This window comes from Chiloscyllium plagiosum, chromosome 31, assembly GCF_004010195.1.
Source record: "Chiloscyllium plagiosum isolate BGI_BamShark_2017 chromosome 31, ASM401019v2, whole genome shotgun sequence".
NCBI classification, from domain to species: Eukaryota; Metazoa; Chordata; class Chondrichthyes; order Orectolobiformes; family Hemiscylliidae; genus Chiloscyllium; species Chiloscyllium plagiosum.
Genome location: NC_057740.1, coordinates 26641079 through 26668701, shown reverse-complemented (window position 1 = coordinate 26668701; position 27623 = coordinate 26641079). Strand labels below are relative to the sequence as shown.

At 41.2% G+C, this 27623-nt stretch overlaps 1 protein-coding gene and 1 long non-coding RNA gene across 5 annotated transcripts in view; one reads left to right on the top strand and one right to left on the bottom strand.

Annotated features, from left to right (window-relative positions):
- LOC122565350 overlaps positions 1-4105 on the top strand; it is a 93920-nt gene extending 89815 nt beyond the window's left edge. For both annotated transcript variants that reach the window (XR_006316140.1, XR_006316139.1), the window contains one exon: positions 3858-4105. This is a non-coding gene — a long non-coding RNA (uncharacterized LOC122565350). The remainder of the gene's footprint in view (positions 1-3857) is intronic.
- LOC122565348 (rho GTPase-activating protein 45-like) overlaps positions 1-27623 on the bottom strand; it is a 175295-nt gene that overhangs the window by 68926 nt on the left and 78746 nt on the right. The gene's annotated exons all lie outside the window — the stretch shown is intronic.

Below are 27623 nucleotides of genomic sequence, written 5' to 3'. Positions count from 1 at the left end.
TGCATGCAAATGGTACAACAGCATGTGTGCTTAGCATATCAACACTGCTTAGTTTCTGTTATCACTGGTGATTGTATATGAAAGTCCCTGTTAACACATCAAATCTATATATGCCCTAACCCAAAGCTGAAAGAAATTGCAATTTTTTCAAAGTTGAATTAAAAACCAGAAATGCTGTACCACAGTTCTAACAATATCTGTGAGGAGGAAAGATAATGTTTACCACCTCAAATAGGTTCAAATGAGTGTCTCTGCAATTCAGGGTTGCTCCAAGGTGACAGACTGGAGATTGAAGAGTGGAGTCAAGTCTTTGCCTAACGTCAGACTTCGATAGCTAATTAGGCAGGTGTGCAGTGCTTGAGGGCACCATTGGTGATTGATCTGCCAATTTAACTCAGTAAAAGGGGCCTGCAGGGACACACCCATCCCTGGGCCTCAAATTCTTTCCACTCTATTCCAGATAACCTTGCAACCCAAAGTGTACAATGTCCTTTGCTGGATCTAGCAGCGTAAAGCTGGTAAATGTGCACTTTTAAATGGCTAAACTCTATGTGTCTCACTTGTGAGGGTGCTTAAACCTCAATTCCTGTCAATTTGTGCTAAACCATTTGAATGTAGAAGGAGGTGGGGAAACCTGTTGTGCAGTGGACAAACAGAAATTTCTCATTTGCTAGATCTGGAGACTCGGGAGTACAAAATCAGTTTCCACTCATACCAGAAATTCATCTAGCCAATAAAGGAAGTGTATTGCCAGATGCAAATGGGCCTGCTCAGCAGCTTCCATTTTCAACATTTCTCAAGAGCCAATCTGATCGACCAATGAGAACAATAAAGTCAAAATACAAGTGTAATAAGACATCAAATCAAAAGATTCTTCCTGTTACAAGGCCTTAGCTAAGTTTAAATGTTGGCTGTGGCTCAGTCAGTATCACTCATCTTCCAGTCACAAAGTTCTGGGTTCAAGTCCTATTCCTGGCCAATGTCATGTTGTGGTACAGTTAATGCCCTGAATTTCTACCACCTGATGAAGGAGCGACGCTCCAAATGCTAGTGTGCTTCCAATTAAACCTGTTGGACTATAACTTGGTGTTGTGTGATTTTTAACTTTGTACACCCCAATCCAACACCGGCATCTCCGAATCATATCTTTCAGACAAGCTGCCTTAATATAGAAGTCCCTTTGTGTTATTTTGAAGAAAAGCAGGAGAACTATCCTCAATGTTCTGATCCATAATTAGCCCCCCAAACATCGATCACACAAAAAAAACTTCTGATCATTGTCACATTGCTGTTTTTGACAGCCTGCTGTAAGCAAAATTGGTTGCTAAGTTTTCCGAATTACAGAATTGACTCTAAGGTGCTCAGACTTGTTTGGTGCTTATGAAAAGTAATTTGTGAAAGGGAGATTGCAAAAATGCTGGAAAACATAATGAAAAATGCTAGAATACTCAGGTCTGGCAGTTCTGCGGAGAGAAAGAAGAGTTAACACTTCAGATCTGTTTGGTATTTTTACATCCTTTAACAATGAGGAAGGATTAGCAGGGTGATTAACTGCTTGTTTGAATACTTCGGGCAGGCTATCGAGTCCTGGAGCTTCTGCCTCAGGGGTAGGGGGCATTTTATTTTGGTATATGGTCTACTGGTGAACCCTAGACCATAGGTGAGGGCCCTCCTAGATTAGGAGCTCCCCAACTTACATCCTCTTTGCTAAAAGCAGGCACAGTCATTACACAGAAAGCCTGTGCTACAATTCAAACTGATGACTTGGTACATATGTGGATTGATGGGAAAAGCTTTTCAATTATACTGACTCCTCTCAGATAAACAACAGTGTTGCACAAGCATTTTCATGAGTTGGCTGTATAAAGGAATATTTGCTTTCACTCCACTGGGTAGCTGTGGAGGAGTGTCTTTTTCTGACTGGAAGTCTGTGACTAGTGATGCTCCACAAGGATGAGTGCTAGGACCTCTGTTGTTCGTTATATACAGAAATGACTCAGATGACAATGTAGGTGGTCTGATGAGTATGTTTGCAGATGACACAAAAATCGGTGGCGTTGTGGATACAACAAAGGATACAGCCGAATATAGATCAGTTAGAAAGTTGGGCAGGGAAACAGCAGATGGAATTCAATCCAGGCAATAAGAAGTGATGCGGTTTAGGGAGGTCAAATGCAAGAGAAAAAGATACAGTAAATGTCAGGACCCTTCACAACATTGATAAACAGAGGGACCTTGAGATGCAAGTTCATTGCTCCCTGAAAGTGGCAACACAAGTGGATTAGGTGATAAAGACAGCATAGGGGATGTTTGCCTTCATTAGAGGGGAGATTGAGTATAAAAGCTGTCAAATCATGCTGCAGCTGCATTAGACTTTAGTTAGGCCACATTTGGAGTACTGTGTACAGTACTGTCACCACACAATGGGAAGGATGTAGAGGGTGCAAAAGCGGTTTACCATGATGTTGCCTGAATTGGAGTGTATTACCTATAAAGGGGAGGTTGGACAAACTTGGATTGTTTTCACCAGTGCCAGATGCAAAGGGACAACCTGAAGATATATCTAAAATTATGAGAGGCATAGATAAGGTGGATAGTCAGAGACCTTTTCCCAAATACTAGGGGGCATAGGTTTAAGATGAGAGGGGGTAAGTTTAAGGGATTAGTGAGACACGTTTTTCACACAGAGTGGTAGGTGCCTGGAAGTGCGCTGCCAGGGGAAATGGTAGAAGCAATTACGATAGCAACATTTAACAGGCATATAGATAAACACATGAACAGGCAGGGAATGGGAACAGACCATATGCAGGCTGATGGGATTAGTTTAGAATGGCATCATGATCAGCACAGATATGATGGGCTGAAGGGCTGAACTGTTCAATGTTCTATATTGTTTTCCATCTTCCTCAAAATGTGTCTAGTTGCAATGGGATCCTCATTAGCTATTCTTTAAATGTTAGCTTCTCTGGATGTGAACTGAAGGAAATTAGACAAGGCCAAGCTGAATCTCATTCTCAACAACTCCTACTTATAGGAAGGAAATATTAGGTTAAATGATCAAAAACCTGATCATGGAGATTTTCAAGGCTTGTGTAAGAGGAGGAATGGTTAAATGTACGGTGTACAATGTGGGTATTCCAGAGCTTAGGGCCTAAGCAGGTAAAGGAATGACCCAACTTTGGAACAATCAAAACTCAGAGATGCTCAAGGATGCAGAATTAGAGGAGCTTAGGTACCTCAGCGGGTTGTGGAGCTGGATTGCATTGCAGAGATAGCGAAGTTAGACCATAGAGAGAATTTGAGATCAACAATGAGAATTTTTAAAAGACATTGCTTAGTAGCCAAAATAGCTAAATGAGAACTGTGACAACATGGGAACAGGACTTGATGTTAGCTAAGAATTAAAATGCAAGGTTTTCAATGAAATCAAGTTTATGGAAAGTACAATATGGGAGACCAGCCAAGAGTGCATTGGAATAGTCCATTCAGAAGGTAATGAAGGCATGGAGTAGGTTTTCAGTAACGGAGCTGAGATGTAGGATGAAGGGGAATGGAAATAGTGGTGTGTGTGCAAGCACGTATGAACATACTGGCTTAATCTCAAGACTGTTACCAGACACAGGAAGGAATGGAGTCAGAAACAAAAACCTAAATACAAATAATTTTCAGAACTCTCTGGACACCAACTGCTTTTCCAACAATCTTTGACTTCAAATAGGAAGCCCAAAGTCCATCCATCACTTCCGTGTGCCCTCAGTTTTGTTCAGGTCTACAAGAGCTGACTATTTCTAGTGGATTCAAGTGAGTGAACAACCTCTTTAATTGCTCTTACATGGTTCTCTTCTTTATGATTCTAGAGGCCTAGCACCCAGGAGCTAAACGGCAGCTTTACTCAGATCTCCACATCTGGCTAAAGATGAGAGAAAATGGATTTGACAACATCAAAACCAGGTGACGACTGACAATGTGCCCAATCCAAACTTGAAATCTGACACAAAGACCTGTAATGACCTGATGTACATTTCAATTCAAACTACCAAAAGAGAATGAATTAAAAACACCTTCAATGGGGATTGGGCTTGTTGACAAGATCAGCAATTGCTGCTCATCCCTACTTATCCTTGAGAAGGTTGTTGTGGAGCCAGCTCCTCAGATTGCTATTTTGACTATTCAGTAGGTTTAGTATAGTGGAGTATCTTTCTACACCATTTCAGAGCATAGCTAATGGTCAGTATTGTGTGGTTGTGGAGTCACGTGTAGGCCAGCTTGGGTAATATCAGGTGTCCTTCTCTGTACAACAATGAAGCAGAAAGATTTTTAAAAAGAGAAATCACAACCCAATAATTTCAAGGTCATGGTTTCCGGGGCTAGCTTTCAATTTCAGATCTTATTCATTCATTGACTTCAAAACTAGCTGCCACACTGGGGTTGTACCCTAGTCCTCACAACTTTGGGTTTTCGTATCTACACATTATTAGTCCACTGATATTCCCACAATGTCACCACCCCCCATTTGCCTGACTAAGAAGCAACTCTCCTTGAGGCTGGTCAAAACAGTTTCTCACAACAGCAGCAATCCAAGGAGTTCAGAGAATCTGCTGCAATCAACCCCCTGACAAAAACAGCTAACAGATAAAAAACAATAAACAGCTGACAACTTCAGGCCTTTAACACATAATACAATAACAATGAGCATGTAGGAGGCATTTTGAAAGCATCTGTTGATTTTTCTCTTCAAATGGTAATTTAAAAATTGCTTTGAAATTACCATTAGTGAAATATTAGCAAATGGATGCTTAATATGTTCCTATGACAGTCTCTGTCCTTCCTAATTTCTCTTGTTGCGATCTTCAGTGTTTTAGTAGAATTTTGTTGAAGTCACACCTGTTGAAGGTGCACCTCAGGGCACCAACACTTCACTGTTATTGGATGGCTCAATGACACACCCTCTCCTCTCTGTGCTCATTAACGCCCAAAAGCACTGTGCCCTTGAGGCACTGTTCTGAGCTGTTTTTGGATACACCTACAGTGGTCTGTTTTTGGTCAATTTAACAGAATTATCCTACACTTACCCATGAGCTGGAAACAGTTGTGTCCTAGAGTCCATAATCCAGTTCACATTACCATTTCAATCACTCATGTCGGTCAAAATGAAGGGGGTGGGTTTTGAGTACTCTGGGAGTGGTATGGTATACACACACACACAAGAAAACTCTTTGAAACGACTGTGTTCAATGTATCAAATCAGCGATTCTGAAGGAGCTAAACTAATCATGAGATTGAAGACTTGAAGCATTGTGTGTGGAGTCACAGTGGTTCTGCAGTATCTCAGGGCCAATTACATTTTCTTCCTCTTTTATTGCTCTCAGACAGAGACTGATGGTTCTGACCGCACACACGTTGGCCCTTACGCTAAGGGAGCTGGAAGTAAATTGACCAAGGTTCAGATGCTGCCTGACCTGCTGCGCTTTTCCAGCAACACATTTTTCAGCTCTGATCTCCAGCATCTGCAGTCCTCACTTTCTCCAAGGTCCAGAAAGGCTTGTTCCTTGCATTGTAGGTCCTGGGCACTTAAGATTGAGACATTTGTTTTCCAATTGTGTCAGCTCTAGCCATTGACAAAGCTGACACGAATGTGGTACTAAAGAAGGTTATATTGGAAATATCACAATTCAGAGTCGATAAAGTGTAGAGCTGGAATAAGCACAGCAGGCCAAGCAGCATCAGAGGAGCAGGGGAATTGATGTTTCAAGTCTGAACCTTTCATTATTGCAAATCACCCAGGCTGATGGTCATAATCTGATAGTCATAATCCTGTTTCAAATCAAGAGAACTTGATAGTGAGCTGTCATGTGATGAAGGAGCATCGCTCCGAAAGCTAGTTTGCTTCCAATTAAACCTGTTGGACTATAACCTGGTGTTGTGTGATTTTTAACTTTGCTTTAAAGTGCAGATGGATCTATGGGGGAAAGATAATGCAAACAATTAGCACCTAGTTCTCCTGGGATCTTTTTGGGGTAGACTTTCTGCCACCAACCCTTCTTGTAATATTTGTCTATGGAGATTACTCGCATTAAATGATGAGGGATGAACCATTAATAAATAATAGTCTTTAGCAGAAGAGGTACATACCTGAGTAAAAGTAGTAGTTTATTACCCAGATAATTGGTTATAATAGTTTAAGACTGGTTAACTACCGTAACACTAGGTAAAAGATACTCATCTCCCAAGAGATTGGCATTCATATATTAGTAGCTTTCAAATTAACTTTTCAGGCTAAATGTCTTATAAAATTGAGTGACGGTGCAAGGGACCTGGATTAAAATCATTAGAGATACAGGAAGTAAATTAATGTGCTGCTGGCAGGGTACTGACAGACAATGTAAATGAGACGGATTAACATCAGTTTGAGATTTTGCTTATAACACCCTGGGAAGGATTCACGGGTCCTTGCAAGGGCACAGAAGAAATTTACCAGATTGATTCCAAGTTAAGGTGGAAAGCCTGGGGTTGTTCTCTTGGAGAAAAGTTGATGGAGAGAAGTCTTGATAGATTGCAAGATTAAGACTGGTTTGGATTAAATTAACAGCAAAAACTCATTTCCATTAGTTATTAACACAAGCAGCAAAGGGCAAAGATTTAAAGGTGTTGGGCAAGAAATGCAGGGAGATTAGAAAAAATGGTTTACACAGCATTGACCTGGAACCTACTGTTCAATAGTATGGTGTAGGTAGAAACATTGCCCTAGGAAGGTAGTGGAAAAGCAAACAATTGATTTCTATATGGAAACTGGGTAGATACTTGAAGGAAATAAACTGCAGGGCTACAAGAAACATATAGATCAGTGGGACTGACTGACTGTTCCATAGAGAATTGGTACGCTGAATCAAATGGACTCCTTCTTTGTCACAAATAACTCAAATAGGTTTCTAAAGTGTCTTCAATATGCACAAAGCTCAACTGTTTCATTGTCAGTGAAATGATTCCTTTTTCTCCAAAATAGTCTAGCTATTGTCCCCACTTTAAAGATCAATTGCAGAGGCACATTTCCATTGAAAAAAGTTCAACCATCAACTGGCATTTTTATAGCTGCATAAAATTTAGGAAAAACACTTAAATAATGAGGGTTCTCAGTTCAGAGAAACTGTTTAAAAGCCTCTCTAAAAGATTGGTGTCCAACAAGTCAACCCGGCATGGCAGAAAGATCTGGCCAAGCTGAACTGCATGGCCAAACCGCCTTCCTCTCATGAGCATTTTCAGAGGGGAATTCATGAGAAAGACAAGTTGCAGATGCTCACTCTTGAGTAACCAGTTGCACTTCTCAATACTGTACCATAACAGGATGCGACTGAAGCTGTTCCAGGACAAAGAATCTCAGATGAGGGGGAGATTAAATAAAGACTTGCACATACATCAATCATTTCACAAACTTGGAAGGTCACAAAGTGTTCACACTGATATCATAGCATGCATTGCGAAATACAGTCGCAATTATGACGTAGGAAACATGACAATTTGTTCACAGTAAGCGCCCACAATCTGCAATGCAATAAATCACTCCTAGATCACCTGTTTAGTGGACAGAGAATTTGTGGTCACAACACCAGAAATAAGTCTAAATAAAACAAAGAACTGCAGATGCTGTAGATCTGAAAGAAAGAAGAACAAACTGCTGGACAAACTCAGCAGGTCTGGCAGCATCTGTGAACAGAAAGCAGAGAAATAATATTTCAGGTCCAGTGACCCTTCTTCAGAAACGAAAACAGAAATTGCTGGAGAAACCCAGCAGGTCTCCAGCATCTCTTACCCGCCCATAGAATCTCTACAGTATGGGAGCAGGTCCCACCCCTCTCTGCCTTCCATTCCCTTCGGCAGACCTTGGTTTGTCCCACTCTCCCCACCAATCCCCCAAACCGCCAGGTACCTTCCCTTGCAACCGGAAAATATGCAAAACCTGCCGGTACACTACCCCACCCCCTCACCTCCATCCAGAGCCCCAAACAATCCTTCCAGGTGAGACAGAGGTTCACCTGCCTGTCTTCCAACCTAGTTTACTGCATCAGCTGCTCTCGATGTGGTCTTCTCTACATCGGAGAGACTGAGCTCAAACTTAGGGAACGGTTCACCAAGCATCTCAGCCGGGCTCACAGGGGCCAACCGGACCTCCCAGTCACTGCCCATTTCAATTCTCCCAATCTCCTCCATTGTCCCAATGAACCAAACCGCAAATTGGAGGAACAACATCTCATCTTCCACCTGGGCAGCCTACAGCCCAAAAGGACTCAACACTGAGTTCTCAGATTTCAGAAAACCTCCCTTCCCATTCTCTGACTCCATTCCCAGCCCCACCCCTCATTTCCACGGCTTCTTGCCACCAACTGGATTCATTCCACCCATTCACCAATCAGGTCGTACCCTCTACATGTCTTCACTTGTCCCCACTTCACCCCCTTTACTGCACCTCCACTCCTGAAGAAGGGTTATACCCGAAATGTCGACTTCTCCACCTCCTGATGCTGCCTGGCTAGCTCCTGCCCATCTATTTGGCCCATTGAGCCACACAGATCCTCCAAACAGCATTGCTAATCCACTTGGCATCCCTGGACACTGTGGAGCTATTTAGCATGGCCAATCCACCTGACCTGTGGACTGTGGGAGGAAACCACAGCAGACAGAGGGAGAATGGCACGGTAGCACAATGGTTAGCACTGCTGCTTCACAGCACCAGAGACCTGGGTTCAATTCCTGCCTCAGGTAACTGTCTGTGTGGAGTTTGCACATTCTCCCCGTGTTTGCGTGGGTTTTCTCCGGGTGCTTCAGTTTCCTCCCACAGTCCCAAACAAAAATGTGCAGGTTAAATTGCTCTTCGGAGGGTTGGTGTGGACTTGTTGAGCCGAAGGGCCTGTTTCCACACTGTAAGTAATCTAATCTAATGTGCAAACTTGACACAGACGGTCATCTGAGTTTGGAATTGAACCAAGGCGTTGTGCAGCAACAGTGCTAGCCACTGTCCTGCTGCTGTGGAGAGAAAGCAGATTTAATGTCTTGGGTCCAGTGACCTTTCTTCAGAACAAATTACAACTTCCAGTATCAGGAAGAACTCCCCAAGAATGCCACAGGATATTAACCAGTAACCAGACAAAAAGACTAGACTTTTGGTTTTATTGATCTTCTGAGTAAGAACTGCCTCTGACAATGCAGCACTCCTTCAGGACTACTCCCAGATGTCAAGCTAAGACTGTTTCAGTCTCCATTTACGTCTCCAAGTAATTATATTATTGCACAGACGTGATAATTTGAACTAAATACACTATAAATGTATTTTAGCATATACATTTATATGTATGGATACACTAGTGTATTTGTAATTCACACTGGACAATCACTGAAAGGGTTATTCCCATCACATTCCTCATTTTGTTCATATTTTCTCATTGAAAGCATTTTAATCAATCTGAAAGCAATGAGGACATTATCAGCGGAGACACAGGTATAAATATTTACACTGGGAGAAAGTGAGGACTGCAGATGCTGGAGATCAGAGCTGAAAAATGTGTTGCTGGAAAAGCGCAGCAGGTCAGGCAGCATCCAAGGAACAGAAGAATCGACGTTTCGGGCATAAGCCCTTCTTCAGGAATAGAAGGACTTATACTCGAAACGTCGATCCTCCTGCTCCTTTGATGCTGCCTGACCTGCTGCGCTTTTCCAGCAACACATTTTTCAGCTCTAAATATTTACACAGTCTAACACAGCGGCACACACACGTACGCATAGGCGCTGCTGTTTTAACCCTTTACTGACGGCAGCTCTGTATTTATGAGGTCTCAGATTACAGAAAGGACTGTGCCACATTTATTCTCCACATTTCGTTGGAATCCAAAGTATAATCTTGTGTCCATTTGCGATTTTAAACAGGGAAACATTTTGAAATATAAAATGATAGATCAAATGTGGAGCAACAACATTAAAGCGAAAAATGCAAGAGGTCTTTGTTAGCCCACCCCTTAGTATCCGCTCAGAGTCAGAGTTCCAGCAAAGTTATCAGTAAGCAGGTCATCTGCAGGACCGCAGCCCATGCTGTACACAAGAGACCTCTGCAAAGATTTGTAACTATTAAAAAAACTTTACCCAGCACATCGTGGGGCCGAGAAAACTGTTTCTCCCTCTCCAGGTCACTCAGAAGTAAATTCATCGCATCACACAGGCACATCTTCGTTTAAACTGCTGGTGTGCAGTCTGCACAATTATTGAAATTGCTGCTAATCATATAACCAAACTGTGACCAAGTGCCCGCACACCGAAGGCTCCCAAGTCTTTGTTCAATTTGCACTGGATCAGTTGCAGCAAAGGTCAAACTTTAACAATGCAGGCCCTTGCCTGGGGCTATGCACAAAGCAGGATCACCCATCAGGAATAATGAGGACAGGAAGAAGATAAAACAAGCTCCTGACTCTTAAAGGGCTTATCTCATTAAAATGCAGGTGACAGTAAAAGCAGTTACAGTACGCAGTCAGGAGTAACTGCTGGCTGCCTGTTAGACCGTAATGCTCAGAAGACCTGTATTGATATAGTGCCTTTCACGTCCACCGGACACTCCGAGACGTTTTACCCAATGAGGGCAATTTTTCCAGGGGTCCTCACTATTACAATGCAGGGTTATTCAATGCTGAGTTTTATTTGTAATAGCCACAGCTGCTTACACCATATACAGTTACTAACCCCAATAATACGGATGGAAGCATGGTGAAGGTGCTACAAGGGTGAAAATAGACTTGGATGGTAGCCAATGGAAAAGAAAATCTGGCTAATGTAAACCCAGCTGCTCATGTGGTGTAACCAGCTAGGCACCATCACCCACTTTGTGCTGTGGTTCCCCCCAAGCTGAATAGCCCCCTTGTTTTATTTCCTTGTTTTCTAGCAAACTGTTCACCCCTCTCTCCTGACCTCTGACTGGCGTATGATTTGGCTTTCCTCTGTTACCTCCACCAAGCACTGTCAGCTACATGGTGAATCACAACAAAGCAGGGTCTGTGCATATCCTGAGACGCAGCGATAGGCAGGGGTGATATTTATTGGAGTGGGGGGGCTTCTCATTTCCCAAGGCTGTGGTGCAGACAGTGTTCTGATTTCAACTTAGTAAAGCTCTGCAGACACTATGGATTGTCTAACTCTCTAGATACATTTTCTGAAACAACTTTGTGCCTCATTCCAACAGTGAATAATGTTTCTTATCATGATCATGATGATGGCCACAGAATTCACGAGAATACTGCCTTCTGCTCCGGACTTCCAGCCGGACTTCCAGATATGTTGGTTTCAGTGAGGTACAGCACAAACTTGGCATAATGTTACTGGGACCGAAAAAGATTAAAATATAAAGCATTCAGTTTGTAAATATTTTGAATCAACCTGTTTAGATGTATTGTGGCCCAGCTTTAGCACATGAACCTAGGCTTTCTGGCCCAGAGTTAGCCAAACTACCACTGTGTTTCACCAGGTAAGTATAACAACTTTTCTTCCCTAAAGGACACTATTGTAAAATGCCATCTGAATCAATGATGAACAATGATTACATGATCACCATTATACCAACTTTCAATTTCAGCTCTTTAAAAAATTAAATTCAAATTTCACCATCTACCATGGTACGATATAAACACATGGCCCACATAAGTCTGGGATTCTTGATTTAAGAATCAAGGATGATTGAATTGAGATGTTTAAGATGACTGAAAAGATTTAATTGGATTTGAAACTATTCTTTCTGGTGGGGGTCCTGTTGTGGTGCAGTGGTAGTTTCCCTACCCCTGGTTCAACAGACTCCAGTTCAAGTCTCATCTGCTCCAAAGGTATGTAATTACGTCTCTCAGAGGGTTGATTAGGAAATAATTGCTCACTCTGTTGGGATAGAGGCTCTTCTGGGACAGAGGTAGTGTCCCTACTTTTGAGCTAGGAGACCAAGGTTCATGTCCCACCTGCTCCCAAGGTGGATAGGAACATACCTGAATAGATTGGTTAGAACATAGTTCCCCTATGGCGGAGGATTCAAAAACAAGAGACAAAACCTTAATACTGAAGCTAGCCCATTTGAGGATGATATCACTAAGCACTTTGTTACTAAAAGGACAGTGAGAAATCATAACTCCCTTGAAAAGCTTGTGGGGCCAGTTCAATTGAAAATGTCAGAGAAATAAATTAGGCAGTTGCATTCTGGATGTAGTATCAAGCTGGATGAAGCAAATTAAAATATAGATCAGCAACGATCAAATTTTTCAACAAGGCTGAATAGCCTCCTCCTGATCCTGTATTTTGGGCTCACCTCAGCTGAATAACCAGGAATCAAACCCAAAGCCATCCTATAAACTTTACTATTGATTGGATACATTCACTTACCCACCCTAGAGAAGATTTCTAATCCCACAGTTTGCAGAGATAAATAACAAATGCAGGCAATCCGTGCTGTGAATCTGCCTGCTGTCACCTGCACTTCAAAGTTCACAGCACAAAGAAAAGGCCAACCAGCATGATAATACAATGCAGAACTCCATGAGTATGGTATAAACTGTCAACATTGAGAGTTCGATGTTGCACATGTGTCAGGCTCAACAGAGGACATAGCTGGAGAACGCTAGGTTAAACTCCAGCACTTCCATTTCACAAGGTTCATCCTGAAGAAGTTGTCATGCTGCACTTAAATATCTGTTAAAAATCACACAACTTCAGGTCAGGTTACCTTAAGGAGGAGCAGTGCTCTGAAAGATAGTACTTCCAAATATTGGCCGATAACCTAGTGTTGTGTGTTTTTTAACAGTCCAAAGCCGGCACCTCCACATCTTAAATATCTGGTTTGAGCTGGCTGTGTCCTAGTGGGCAGTAGGCTCCTCCCATCAGGCACTTATGGTGACTGTTTGGCCTGGAGGAGATTCTTAAGACTTAAAAATCTGAGACATTCAGTTGACCAATAAAGCTCTTTGAGGCAACTTTTAAGACTATGACATCCTTTTCAACCTTACAAAGTGATATCATCTTTTGTCTTTCATTTTGACCAATCCAGAGACTTCCACACAACTTGGAACTTGTATTTATGTTTGTGTCTTTTGAGAACATGCTGCAGATTCTGAGAAGTTTTAGTGCCAATTATCTAGACACGAAATGACCTTGCAGCGCACAGTTCCAGTCAACATGTCAGAAAACCTCTAATGTAAAAAAGAAATTGCCTTCAAAACTCAGCAGGTCTGGGAGCATCCACGGGAAAAAAAATTCCACTGTGCATCTCTGGCATAGTTTAGCTCAATGAAGTTGTTGATTTGCAATGGGATGTTAGTGTGCCAAGAAGATAATTGCACGGCATTATTAATAACTAAAAATCAGGATACAGTCTTACACTGGACTTAAAAAGAATACATTTCTGTAGCCACCTATTAGGATATTGTTTACTCTGACATAGATTACCTTACTGATTAATTGGGTTCATCTCAGTTGACAACTGACAGTAGTGTTGCTGGTTTGCGATTACTAAACTACACTGCAATGTGGACCTTATTGAAAAAGCAATAAAAATATCACATTTCTCCTTTGAGCATTGCATTCTTAGATTCTTCCATCCAATTGCAAATTTGGAACATTTACTAAATTTGATAAGATACTATTTACATTCCAATACAAGCTACAAGGGAGTTCAGCATTTCATGGCTGTAGATGGTGGCCCTTCTCGTTACATCTTGGCTGTGGCTGCCTCTAGCTTGACTTGACCAGTCTTATAACCGACTTATGGTTAATTTATGAATGAAGTATACTTTTGAAAACATACATTGTGGCCATTAAAATATCAACAATTAAACATATCCATATGGACACCAAGTTTAATACTTCTAATAAAATGGGGAAAGACATCCCCAATGTGGCTCATTGTGCTTCGGTATCAACCTGCATGTAAACCCTCATTATCCAATACAAAGTGTGATTCCATGCTGAGGTTCCCCAGTGTTTTGAAGGATGGGTCTGATTATGTTGTTGCTGAATGCTTCCTTCAGGTGGATCAGGCCATATCACCTGTCCCTTGTTGAAAATCTTGTGCGGAGAAACACCTTTCATCATACATCAATCAGACAGTAGTCCACACATAACATCTTTGAGACTAGCAAGTTTCATGCAGACCAAAGAGAGAGTCTTTTGCTGAGTTGATAGTCCTCCAGCAGTAATTGATGTTTGTCTTGGCGTGTGTCCAAGAAAATAAGCAGAAAGGAGACAATAGGTTCTGTCAGATGGTTCTCTGAGCAGATAGACAAAGCCAATTGAGACAACGCCTCTTTGCCAGAATATTCAAAGATGTAGCTTAGCTTATGGTGAGAAGAAGACAGACGGTGGTCGTGGAGGGTTGTTTTTCAGACTGAAGCCTTGTGACCAATGGCGTGCCACAAGGATCACTGCTTTTTGTCATTTACATAAATGATTTGGATATGAGCATAATCGCTAGCAAGTTTGCAAATGACACCAAAGTTGGAGGCGTAGTGGACAGTGAAGAATGCTGCCTCAGAATACAGTGGGATCTTGATCAGATGGGCCAATGGGCCAAAAAGTGGCAAATGGAACTTAATTTAAATACATGTAAGCTGTTGCATTTTGGAAAAGCAAATCAGGGCACGAATTATATAATTAATGGTGACGTCCTGGGGAGTGTTGCTCAATAAATAGACCTTGGAGTGCAGGTGCATAGTTCTGTGAAAGTCAAGTCACAGATAGATAGGATAGTGAAGGCGGCATTTGGTATGCTTTACTTTATTGGTCAGTGCATTGAGTATAGGAGTTGGGAGGACAATGTTTTGTCCATACAAGACATTGGTTAGGCCATTTTTGGAATACTGCATGCAATTCTGGTCCCCCTGATGTAGGAAGGATGTTGTAAAACTTGAAAGGGTTCAAGAAGGATTTACAAGGATGTGGCCAGGGTTAGAGGGTTTGAGCTGTATGGAGAGGCTGAATAAGCTGGGGCTGTTTTCCCTGGAGCATCGAAGGCTGAGAGGTGACCTTATAGAGGTTTATAAAATCATGAGAGGCAATGATAGGGTAAATAGACAAAGTCTTTTCCCTGGGGAATGGGAGTCCAAAACTAGACGGAATAGGTTTAAGGTGAGAGGGGAAAGATTTAAAATGGACCTAAGGGGCAACAGTTTCTTGCAGAGGGTAGTGCATGTATGGAATAAGCTGCCAGAGGAATTGGTGGAGGCTGATACAATTACAACATTTAAAAAACATCTGGATGGGTATATGAATAGGAAGAGTTTAGAGGGATATGAGCCAAAAGCTGGCAAATGGGGCTGGACTAATTTAGGATATTTGGTCAGCATGCACGAGTTGGACCAAAGGGTTTGTTTCTGTGCTGTACAATTCTATGACTCTATGAGAAGGACCTTCCTGTTAGATTCCTCCTGCATGCCTGGAGTCACAACATCTCCACATACTTTCTTTGAAGTCCTCATCTGTGGTGAGGACACAACTGTGACCCACCTCCTTCTGGAACACGCCTCTACAAAGAAGGTTAGGAAAGAACTGTAGCAGTTTTTAATGCGTTTCATCGAAATCAGCTCTGAAATGTAGGGCTCTATGCTCCCAGGCTATTCCCTGGGATGGACCCCAAGATAGCTGTGAACTGCCACTGGAGGACCAGCAGCTGCTGCTGGAGGACAATCATCTTGTTAAAGTCATCCTTTGGTCTGGCTAAAATTTGCTGGTCTTCCAGAGCAAAAAGAGTAGACCACAACTAAGTGTTGCAGACTGGCACTTTCCAAAGTGCAGGATTATGGGTCAGGGGACACAATAAAGCTTGGGGCAGCCACTGTAAAGACATAATGGGGAAAGGTCTCTGTCTGAAACCTTCACAACATACAATTCTGAAAGGCTGGAGCCAGTGCAGAAGACCAACGGCTGTATGTTTGACCTAAACTCTACATTGAAATACAATTTATAATTGTAAATGTAATGAGGAATATCGAACAGATGAATTGAAAATATTAACACAGACTATTTGGCAGCTGTATTTAGGATAAGGAACAAGCAAGGTTGAGGGAATGAAGTACAACTCAGCAATAATATAATTGAATGTTTGAACATTAGTGATTGCCACATACCACATTGAAAGGGATTCATCGATATTGCACTTAATATAACATTACATTTCAACTGTTATGTCTTTACATTTTTAAAAAGTAAAGTATATTTTCTTTAAAAAAAAAGGTTAGGGGTCAGTTTAAGGTCCTGCACAGACACAGAATATAACTAAAAAGACAAATTGAATACTGGTCTTTCTGTTCAGAGGTTAAAATACAGGGAATTAAAGCATGCCTGTGGTATGGAAGTAAAACAAGATTGCAACTGGTCTGAGCAGACCTGAGCACCAGGCTGTACAATAATGTTTATCTTGGAGGGAGTGCAGATTTGTTAGAATAATACCTACACTCCAAGAGTTAACTGACAAAGAGGCAGTGAGCAAAGAATGGCTATATTTCTTGGAATTTAGAAGACGTGATTCGATCCAGGTTTTCAACCTAAAAAAAATGGATAGGTTGGATAGAGAGAAAATACTCCCATCACTTATGGAATTTAAGACGATTGAGCATCAGTTACAGCTGGACGTTTCAAAGATAAAATTAGTAAAGTAGGAAATACACCGTCATGTAAATGATGGCAGAAATTTGGAACTCTCCTCTGCAATCAACAATTGATATTATATCAATTGTTAATTTTAAATCTGAGATTGACATGTCCATGATAGCCAAAGGTATGAAGGGACAAAGGCAGGTACAGTATAATGGTATTTAGGTCAGAGATCAGCCAGGATGTCATTAGATAGGCTTGAGGGGGTCGAATGGCTTTCTCCTGTTCCTATGTTGTAAGAGTTGTCGATCTAAAATATCAAATTAATGTCTGCCATTGCACTTGACTCATTGGTGATGTGACATCTAATCCCTCCCAGAGGATTTGTAAGAATTTGTGACCTGGCATGTCCTGAAAGAATCCTGAGATGGATGGCAGGTTTTGAAAACAGAGTGAATTTTGATTGTGGTCAGTCCAGTAGAGTTCATGCAGTGAGTTGGAAAATACTTTGAAAACAATGATGAAGTAAATATCTTACCAAATGTGTCAAGAAAGTTCAAAATCTATGGCACCATTGATTAGTACATCACTATAAACAGAACTGATTTGTAGAAAATGGAGCTCCTGGATTTAATCCAAAATCTATGCTGAGAGCATAGCAAGAGTGCCGATAGGCACATGACATGTCGCATCAACTGACTAGAGAGAGAAAAAGTGCATGTCAGGGACTCCTGCTGGAAAGCATGGACACTGGCTTAATTCAGGATCGTACTTAACTGTGAGGCCTTCCAGAATCAACTAGCTAGCAAATGCTTTCTGTCTGACTCATGTGTGGAGAATGGTCACAGTGTGATGTACCAAAGGCATGCTGGGGCTCATGTAATGTGCCCTAACATTAGTCAGCAGCTTCAGGAGAGGTGGATGGTAAAAAGAAAATTAATACAACATGCTTGAACCTTTAAACTCATGAATAACCAAAGACTTCAGAGAGTAAACAAAAATCCAGTTTGTGCTCGTAAATGATATGATTTTGATTAGACTACGTAAGTCTGTGTCAATATTTGTTCACCCTACTGGCATGTAAAGTCCATTGTTTTCTACACAAGCTCATTAACTATCATTTGGTCGGAAATCCAGGCTGATTCCTATATAAACATTTCTTTCTCCATGTCAAGCCCACTGCAAGACCACATTTAAATTGGATTCAGGCAAGATGCTGAGAAACGTAGGTGTTCAGTTTAGAGGAATGCATGTGTAGGAAGAGGTCAGCATTTTATTCCTAACTGTAATTTATTTTGTGACCTTTGCTTGTGAACCCATCGGCTCCTGTAGCAGTAGATATTGTAAAATCACGTCCACGTAGTTTCAATGTGACAAGACAAAGAGGCTGAAACCTCTGGTGCCTCAGGACTCCCAAATGCAAGATGAATGGTACTCCACAAGACATTACTATAAGTCAGCTTCTGTTCTTTTAGATAAATGTTTGGTGTGTAGAGGACCATCTTACACCAATTTGAAACTGGAGAAATCTCTGACTAATTTGAAACAATGCTGTAAATATAAGGCAACAGAAAGACAGAAGTGGCCAGCTTCCTTTCCACACTTCCTGAGTGTGGACATGTTTTACAGTATACTGTAACCCTCATATCATGCAGCTGCCTCAATATGTTTTAAAGGGTATTGTGTTATGTACGGATGACTTAGCCCATCTGAGAAACAATGTAAAAAGTATAGCGATGGCATCAAACAGCTAATCCCTCCAAAAACTACAAAGTCTTCGTATAGTTGCCATGCTAACCCCTCCCAAAATATGTCAGCCACGAATTATTCCAGGTGAGTCAGTAATTCTCTGATCCAAGAACAAGTATCCACCCACTGAGCATTGGTAGAACATTCAAATATGGGAGCATCACTTTTGTTTTCTCTTCACTGGCTCCCCCACCCCTTAAGCATCCAAACATTTTACAGCAGAGTTACTACCTGGACTGAGAACCATTTTCTCCTCCCTAATGCTGTAACATTGGGGTCACTAATAGAACCCTGGCTGAGATGAGCTGTATCAGCACTGACTGATAATAAAAAATCAGATCTGCATGCCCTGTGTGTCTTAACTGCACTTTGCGATGGTTAAAGTGAGGACTGCAGATGCTGGAGATCAGAGCCAAGATGAGAGTGGTGCTGGAAAAGCACAGCAGGTCAGGCAGCATCTGAGGAGCAGGAGCCCTTCATCAGGAACAGTGTATTCATAAACTGAATTGTAGCCTGTGGTGCTTAATTGTTTTGTGTTTGATGAGATGAATCAATTTATTATTGCTACCCCGTACACTTGATGGTTAAGACTGGGCGTATACTCAGAAGTAAACAAATCTAGAAGCTAACTATTGGAAGAAGAAGAAAGCAGACATTTTCAATGATTGTGAATCATTTCCTGTTACATATCTATGCTCGGTAAGCTGTCCGCAGAGCTCCAAGACATAAAACATGGAGCATAACCTTGAATAAAATTATTCTAGGATTAAAAATAAAGTCAGTCTTTTGTCACAATCCAACATAGCTTCCAATCCACCAGCCTCTTCTGTTTGGAAAAACATCTTCACCAGACCGCATCCTCTTTCCGGGAGACCCAAGGCCAAAATGTCCCTTTTTAATCTAAGAGTTAGTCACCTGGTCCTGCCAGAGGTTTTGTTTCATGTATCGAGTATGCACTATAATATCAATGCAACCCAAGCATCACTCCATTGTTTTATACAAATTTTTAACCAACGTTCACAAAATATGTAAATCACTACTGTTCCATTGATTAGATTACATTACAGGAAGGCAGAGTATTTTTTTTAGATTACATTACATTACATTACATTACGAAACCCACCCATACCCCTACATTTACCCCTGGGTTGCGCTTCGGCGGGGCGGTGTGGACTTGTTGGGCCGAAGGGTCTGTTTCCACACTGTGAGTAATCTAATCTAATCTAATTTACCCCTTACCTAACACTACGGGCAATTTAGCATGGCCAATTCACCTGACCCTGCACATCTTTGGACTGTGGGAGGAAACCGGAGCACCCGGAGGAAACCCACGCAGACACGGGGAGAACGTGCAAACTCCACACAGTCAGTCGCCTGAGGCAGGAATTGAACCCGGGTCTCAGGCGCTGTGAGGCAGCAGTGCTAACCACTGTGCCACCGTGCCACCACACCATTGGTGGTGTATTCTACAACATATACAGATTGCCAATGTGAAACCTCCTCCTAAATGGCTGTAGGGATAGGTTATGAAGATGCCTTTTCTTTTCCTTGAACATTTGTATTCATTTGGGAAAATACCTGGGCCTACTATTTAAAAGAGGAATCACTGCAAGGATACTTTGTCTTTAAAAGAAAAGCCCCATTCTTGGAAGTCACATGGCCTAAGCCAATTGCTTTGGCTTTTTTACTTGAAATCACATGCCTAGGTTTATGGTTGGCAGGAATTAGTTTCTTTTTTGGATATTGTTTGAAATTCAGTTGGGAAATAGACCACTGAGAGAGAAGCTACCCAGCTCACCTTCTGCCTTTCCAAGAAAGGTTTTCTGTGGGTCCAGTGTGTTAATAGAAACACTGATCCCTGTCCCCATGAAAAACTTCTGAAATAGTTTCCTCTATGTTTCTTGAATGAATTGCATCTGTGAAGACCCTAGTGACAAATGCCCGTGCTTGGTGACACCAGTCTATGTGATCCAGAACAACAACTGAAAACTCAAATAACTCCAGAGAGGCTGGTATCCCATCACTAAGTCACCCTTTTTTTTAAACACGTGGAAAGTCCATGACACTGGTCCAACTCCCACAGAGCCAGCTCTCAGAGTAAACTAGATGTTTGACACTCTGGTTCGCATCTGCAGCCAGGGCTCCCTGACTAGCCCAGATTAACAGCCTCAGTCAGGGAATTCATATTCTATGAGGTCCACCTGGCTGACCTTATTACAATCACTACAAAATCCATTCAGAATATTTAATTATTTTTATCCTTTCATTGTCTGCCAAATAAAATTTCAAAATTAATTTCTGCAGAGAAAGCTATTTACATTTTTAAAATTTTAATTTTGTGTGGGATATTGTTTAAAGTAATCATTTATACCTTCATGTTTCAAAGTGTGTGTTAACCCATTTGTATCTTCATCGAATAAATCTCGTCTTACCATAAATCAATAATTTTGTTTTTTTTAAAGAAACAAGTTTGCTGGATCTTTTTATTTGAAGCCTAATACAGATAAAGTACAATTGGCCATATCAGTGAATTGGCAAAGCATTTAAATTTCTCTTGTGACCAGAAGAGGAATGGGATAAAAGAGAATTTGGTCCTTCAATCTCAATCATAGAGATGTTTCTCACACTGCTCATTGTATCAGAATAGCTACAGTAAAGCGATGAACAAATTACTAAAGAAAGTTAAAATATGTGTTTATATTTCCTAATTGTCTAGAGGATACCCTAAAGTTCAGCTCGGCAATCTAACAAGAAAATGTCAGATGAAAGCAAACAATAACCAATCAAAGGACAGATTCACCTATACCCATTTCAAACATCTCCTTCAGATAGCTCCAAAGCAGCATAGTTATGCCCTGGCATCATAAAATCATTGGAAAGCTTCTCAATTGAAGGGAAGACCTTAAGGGAGGAGTTGCAAGAAATATTTCAGAAAGCTATTTTAAAAAGTTGCTCCCTTAGTGGCACAGGTTTCTCCAATGAGCAGCTAAACACTACAAATTTGAAAGGTTTAGAATTTAAACTTAGGTAGTCCCCATGTTCGTTTATCTTAATGAAATTTCTATCAGGGGATTAGAAAAGGTGTCAACACCCAGGGGCCAAGCATAAAACATTCGAACAAGGTTCAAGATTTGGATCATTCTCCAGTGACATTGTTACAAGTGTACGTGAATTACATGACTGAACAAGGTTATTACATTTTGTTCATTCACAGAAAGCAGTAAAGCCAGCATTTATTGCCCTTTGCTTCCTGTGGCCATTTCAGGGGGCAGTTAAGAGTGAACCATATTGGGGGGGATTCTAGAGCCACATAGGCCAGACCAATTAATGTTGGCAGATTACTTCCCTGAGAACATTAGTGAGCCAGATGATTTTTATTATATTCCAACAGGTACAATCTCACCATAAAGCTTTATGCCAGATTTAATTAACTGGAGCTTGTTAAATGGATGAGGATATGCACTCATGATCAGATTTATTGACTGAATACTTTTGTGTACTGGAATAGTTTTTAATATATATCAAATCAATGTTAGACTTTTATGCTGGGGTATTCTTTTTCTTTTCTTCATTATTGTTATTTATTTGTTTGTACATATGGTTTTTGAATGAATGGTGAAAGTGAGCTTTGAGATTTGTAGCTCAGCTTGAGGTTCTGGATGTAGGTTTGCTCGCTCAGCCAGAAGGTTCATTTCCAGATGTTTTGTCACCCTACTAGGTAACACCGTCAGTGGGGTAAAAACAATGACTGCAGATGCTGGAAACCAGATTCTGGATCAGTGGTGCTGGAAGAGCACAGCAATTCAGGCAGAATCCGACGAGCAGCAAAATCAACGTTTCGGGCAAAAGCCCTTCATCAGGAATAAAGGCAGAGAGCCTGAAGCATGGAGAGAGGAAATGACCTGGGAGTTGCAATGAGAGAGAGACTCCCTGAGATTCTTGTAGAGAGAGGAGGAAAACTTCTTCAAGGCAGGCATCCTTGCAAGAGGATTCGCAGTAGGGTTAAAATCAACGAGGTAAAAACAATGAATGCAGATGCTGGAAACCTTCAGTTGCTGGAAACACCTTCAGTGGGCCTCAGGCAAAGCACTGCTGATAATTCCTGCTTTCTATTTATATATAAAGAAACCCAAATATATAAATAGAAAGCAGGAATTATCAGCAGTGCTTCACCAGAGGCCCACTGAAGATGTTACCTAGTAGGGTGACGAAACATCTGGAAATTAACCTTCCAGCTCAGCAAGGCAAACCTACATCCATGAATGGTGATGCATCCATAAAGGCCATAAGATACAGGAGCAAAGGGAGACTGTTTTACAAATCTGCTGTATTACAAGTTCAAAACTATCACTATTATGTGACCATACTCCGTACTAAGAGCAGTTGAAAACCTTAATGCTCATATAGGAATAATGGCTATATAGATGATATACTAGAAACCCTTGGTGCCTACTGTGAGCTGTACTCTAATATAAAGTCACCACCTTCAGAGGAAGACTGTAGAAAGTGAGTAAGGCAATCAGCCTTAACTTTGGATTTACTACCACTGATTGTAAAGACTGTATCATTCTGTTTATCTGTGTTTTCAATTGTGGACTGAAATGATAAGACTTGTGATATTATAGACTTTTGAACTTTAATAACTGTCCGTGGATTGAATGAATCAAAGATAACTGTTGTACACAGAAAACAGCAGCAATAACTCTGTCTGGAATAAGTTACTAAGGGACAAAGACAAACTTGTACAAGAATTGAAAGCAATTAGTCACATATAGGAAAAAGAGGGAGTCAAAGTTATATGGACAAAACTGTTTTGACACCTGCTTGAGAACTGGTTGTCCCTTGCCAGAAGGATAAATGATTAAGCTGCAGAAGAATTTAAGGAGTTAATCACAGGAAAACTGTGTCTTCAAACAGATAGTTAAGGCCAAATGTAACAAGGAACAAATAAGTTACTTCTGATAAGAAGGCAAGCTGCAGACTTGCAATATTTTGGATGAAAATATCTAAGGAATAATGTCACCCCATAGATCCGAAGGACAAGACAACAGTATAAGAATCCAACACCAGAACAATTCAGCAGCAGGACTTTAAAGAACAATACTGCACAAGGGTTGCACCCTGGATATCGGAGACAGACACTGTTAGTTGGAATTGGTGCTAAATTCCATGATTAATTGGGTAATAGCCAAGTTCAGTTGTGAGGCTTAATTTGCTTACTTGAGGGGTTGCTACATACTACAACTTTTGGTTGCTACATACAATACCGTTTAAATCATTGTTTCAGTTATTATCTGTGACATTGCTTAATAAGTACCCAATTAAAGGTGACCTGATTTACCTCCCAACAGACTGTTGAAGGGATTGCTGCACTTTTTATAATGCAAGTTAGCCAACACTCATTGTAAGCATTGTTTACACTGTTGTTTACTCAGTCGACGGGAAGGGAGGGGGGGAGAAACGACTGCAGGTGGCCTGGAGCCAGATGGTGTGTATAAAGAGGGATTCAGCCAACAACACACACCTGTTTGTGGAATGGCAACTAGTTGTTGATGACAAAAGCCTTCTGCCTGCCAACCAGTGTGTGATCTACACTCAAGTGGCTGGACTGAGTGTGTGTGTTCATGTATAGAGTGTGAGAGTGTGTGTGAGAGTGTGTATGAGAGAGTTTGTGTGAATCTGTGTGGAGTTTGAGTGTATGTGTGGAGTGTGTATGTGTGTGGGTGGAGAGTGTGTGAGAGAGTGTGTGTTTATGTGTTAGTCTGGAGTGTGTGTGTTCGTGTGGAGTGTGTGTGTGTTACTGTGCAGTGTGTATGGAGTGTGTGCGTGTTACTGTAGTGTGTATTCGTGCATGTGTGTGTGCACGTGTGGAGGTTTGGTCAGAAGCCAACGGAAAGAAACGTGCTGTACTTTCATCTGCAGTTTTAAAAAACACCTCCAAAACTGAAGAAAGCAGTTTATTTTCCCTCATCAGTTATTGGTTAAAAGTCACAGCTTACAGTAAGTCAGAGACATTATAAATGTGAACCAGTCACTTTGTGCCTACCGCAAGCAAATGAAAGTACCTGAAGAGGTACAATCGAGGAGCAACAAGTCCTCACAAGCTAAAGGCTTATCTTAGCAAACACTTAGAAAGGGACCATTGAACTGCCTCCCAGTCTTCCCCTCTGTATATTACACTCAAGTTTTGTTTGGTGTGGGGATGGGATGTTTTATAAGGGGACTAGTAGAGTTATAATATTCACTTCATTATCATTTACCTGTAGCTAGAATCTATTTATTTTTAATAAATAGTCATTCTTATTAAGGTTAGAAACCTGGTCCATGCTTTCTGTCAACCTGGGTCTAACCGATAGGCAAATTGCAGAATTTTGCAAGTGCTTAGAAACTCGAGCATTTGTGACATTTCTGGGCATTATGGGAATTAATTTCCAGTACATTAGCCCAGTGAGGGGTAACATGTTGTAATAGATTCCATAAATCATATGGTCTATGTGACAATGGCTTTCTAAATACTTCATGATCAAGGCAAAATTGTAATCTGATCATGAACACCACTGAACCTCAAACAGAGAACATTAAATTTTTGGAGAACTATCACAGGGAATCCAGAGTGTCAACACTAAAATGAGATCCTGTCCATTTGTTCACATATTTCCCCATTTATTAACTTATTAGCACAACATTTTTATTGCTGAATTTTTAAAACAATTCTTTAATAATTGCACTATTTTCTTTGTGACAAACACTGTTTTAGAGGTTAGGACAAATAGCACCATCTGGAATGTATCAATGTTTGTAGGTGGTCCCCTTGTGGTTTGAAGCCACACTGCTGTAGCTGAGATGGCAAACAATCCAAAGATGGCCTCTTGTGTGTTGAGTGAGCAATTGACACTGCAGGGTAGTTAAGGCAGCATCTAGGGAACAGGAGATTCGACGTTTCGGGCACAGGCCCTCATTCCTGAAGAAGGGAAACGTCGAATCTCCTGTTCCCTGGATGCTGCCTGACCTGCTGTGCTGTTCCAGCAATAAAGTTTCAACTTTGATCTCCAGCATCTGCAGACCTCACTTTCTCCTCCAGGGTAGTTAAGGGATTGTCTCTGACTGGAGTGAGTAACTAGAAGTGTATTTTTACCATCAATTCTATTAACTGGATCTAGTTTGGATCTACAGTATTCATTTTCGGTCCATTGTTTATACAGGACATTGTTTTATTGGTAAAAACATATGTTTACTTACATCAAAGTAACCCATCGGATAAAGTGAGGTAGAGACTTTAAGCACCAAATTGATTCTTGCTCAATACAGGAAATCAAGAATTATGGGGAAAACACAGGAAAATGGATGAGGAATGTCAGGTCAGCCATGATCCAATGGAATGGTAGCACAGCCTCAAGGGACCAAATGGCCTACTGCTCTTCCTATTTGCTACGATCTGAGTCATTCACAAGTGTTCAATTTGAGGTAAAATGAGAGGAAGACAGCTTTTATAATCTCAGCATCAATGGAATACAAAGAGCATTCTCTCTCCACTCATTAGGGGCCTGCCTTTAGAGGCAAGTTCATGTGTGCTGGCTAACAGTTTGCTATTGTCTATTCTGTAAGTACAGACAGTTAGGTCCCAGCTGTCTAGGTCCCACGCAATGGGACTGAATTTAAATCCCACTGCTATCTCAACTTCCTTAAAATCCACCTGTTTAACCAAATTTGACATTGATGTTGTTTGAGGGACAAACGTTGACCAGGAAAACTCCACTCCTGTTCTTTGAACAGTGTTTTACATAATAATCTGAGTGGGCAGGTGGGAATTGGAGTTTAATGTCTCATCTGAAAGATGGTTTCTGTGACAATGCAGCATTCTCTCTACACTCGAGTGCTCACTAGCCTAGCTTTTGGACAGAAATATCTGTAAAGGAGTTCACAAACATCTGATTCAGAGCCTCAAGTGGTTGCAATTGAGGCTGTCACCCAAATGGTTTAAGCTCAGCAGGTTCAAAGCTCAGATAAACAGCATTTTCAAACACCAAAATAAAAGCAATGCCGAAATACTGTTATAGTCTCTGAACATTATAGACAAAATCAATTCAATCTGAAACTGTCTGCAGACTTCCTGTTGTTCAGGCGTTGGTCTCAGAGCTCAGGGGCTTGTGACTCACAAGTCGAGTGACGTGGCTTTAGGACATTTAAAGAAACAACTCATCCCCAAATGGAAATTTCCCTTTAATATAATCAACTGAGCATTTCTTGATTATCACTGAAATATGTCAAGACAGGAATAGTTCCTCAATCTGCATGCGACATCTGGGAGTTGATGAAGAAGTCACTGGGACTGGAAACTATGTATGTTCAGAGCCTGTGTCACCTTCATTAAAGTCCCAAATAGTTCACCCAAAGAGAGAGAGGAGCAGTGACGCTGAGGGGAAAAAGGTGGGTGGTTGGCCGCAGGAGAAACCAAGTCCATGGTGTGGGTTTGAACTTGTCAAACAAGTTCACAGAATTTTATAACTGTACAAATGAGAACTATTATATTCCACAATTGCTTTCGTACTCATCACATATAGGTATTCACCCAACTCTCCTGAATTTGCTGATATGCTTAGTTCCCATTGCCTCTTTTCACTGCCTGCTCAATGCATTGAGCCCCTTGTGCATAAAGCAGATCAATCTAAATTGTGTCATTACCCTCCTTTAAAATTCAAGGCTTTACAGAAAGGATTTCATGTTGTGTCAGTCAATAGCACTGCTGTGTCCAAGTCACAAGGTTCTGGACTCATGACCCACTCTAGGGCTTGAGCACAAAGATCAAGTCTGACACTTTGGAAAAAGGGCTACTTCTTAGATGAGGTGCTAAACGGAAGCCACATCATCTGTTCTGATGGACATGAAAGATTTTGTGGCACCATTTTCTAGAAGAGCAGGGCCCTGATATGCCGGTCAATATTTGTCACAGAATCATGTAATGGTCACAGTGCAGGAGGAGACCATTCAGCCCATTATGTCTCTGGTGAATCTCCGAAGGAGCGTCTCACCTTCCTCCTGCCTTCTCCCTGTAATTCTGTACTTTTTTTTCAAATAACCATCTAGATCCTTGGTTGAAAGTGCCTTCACCACACTCAAACAGTGCATTCCAGAACCAGACATACACACTGCATCAACAAGTTTTTCCTCATATCACTTTTGCTTCTTTTACTAATTACATTAAATCAGCGGTCTCATTTTTGATCCTTTCATTCTGACAAAAACAGATTTTCTGGTCATTATAACTGTTAACTGTTTGCAGG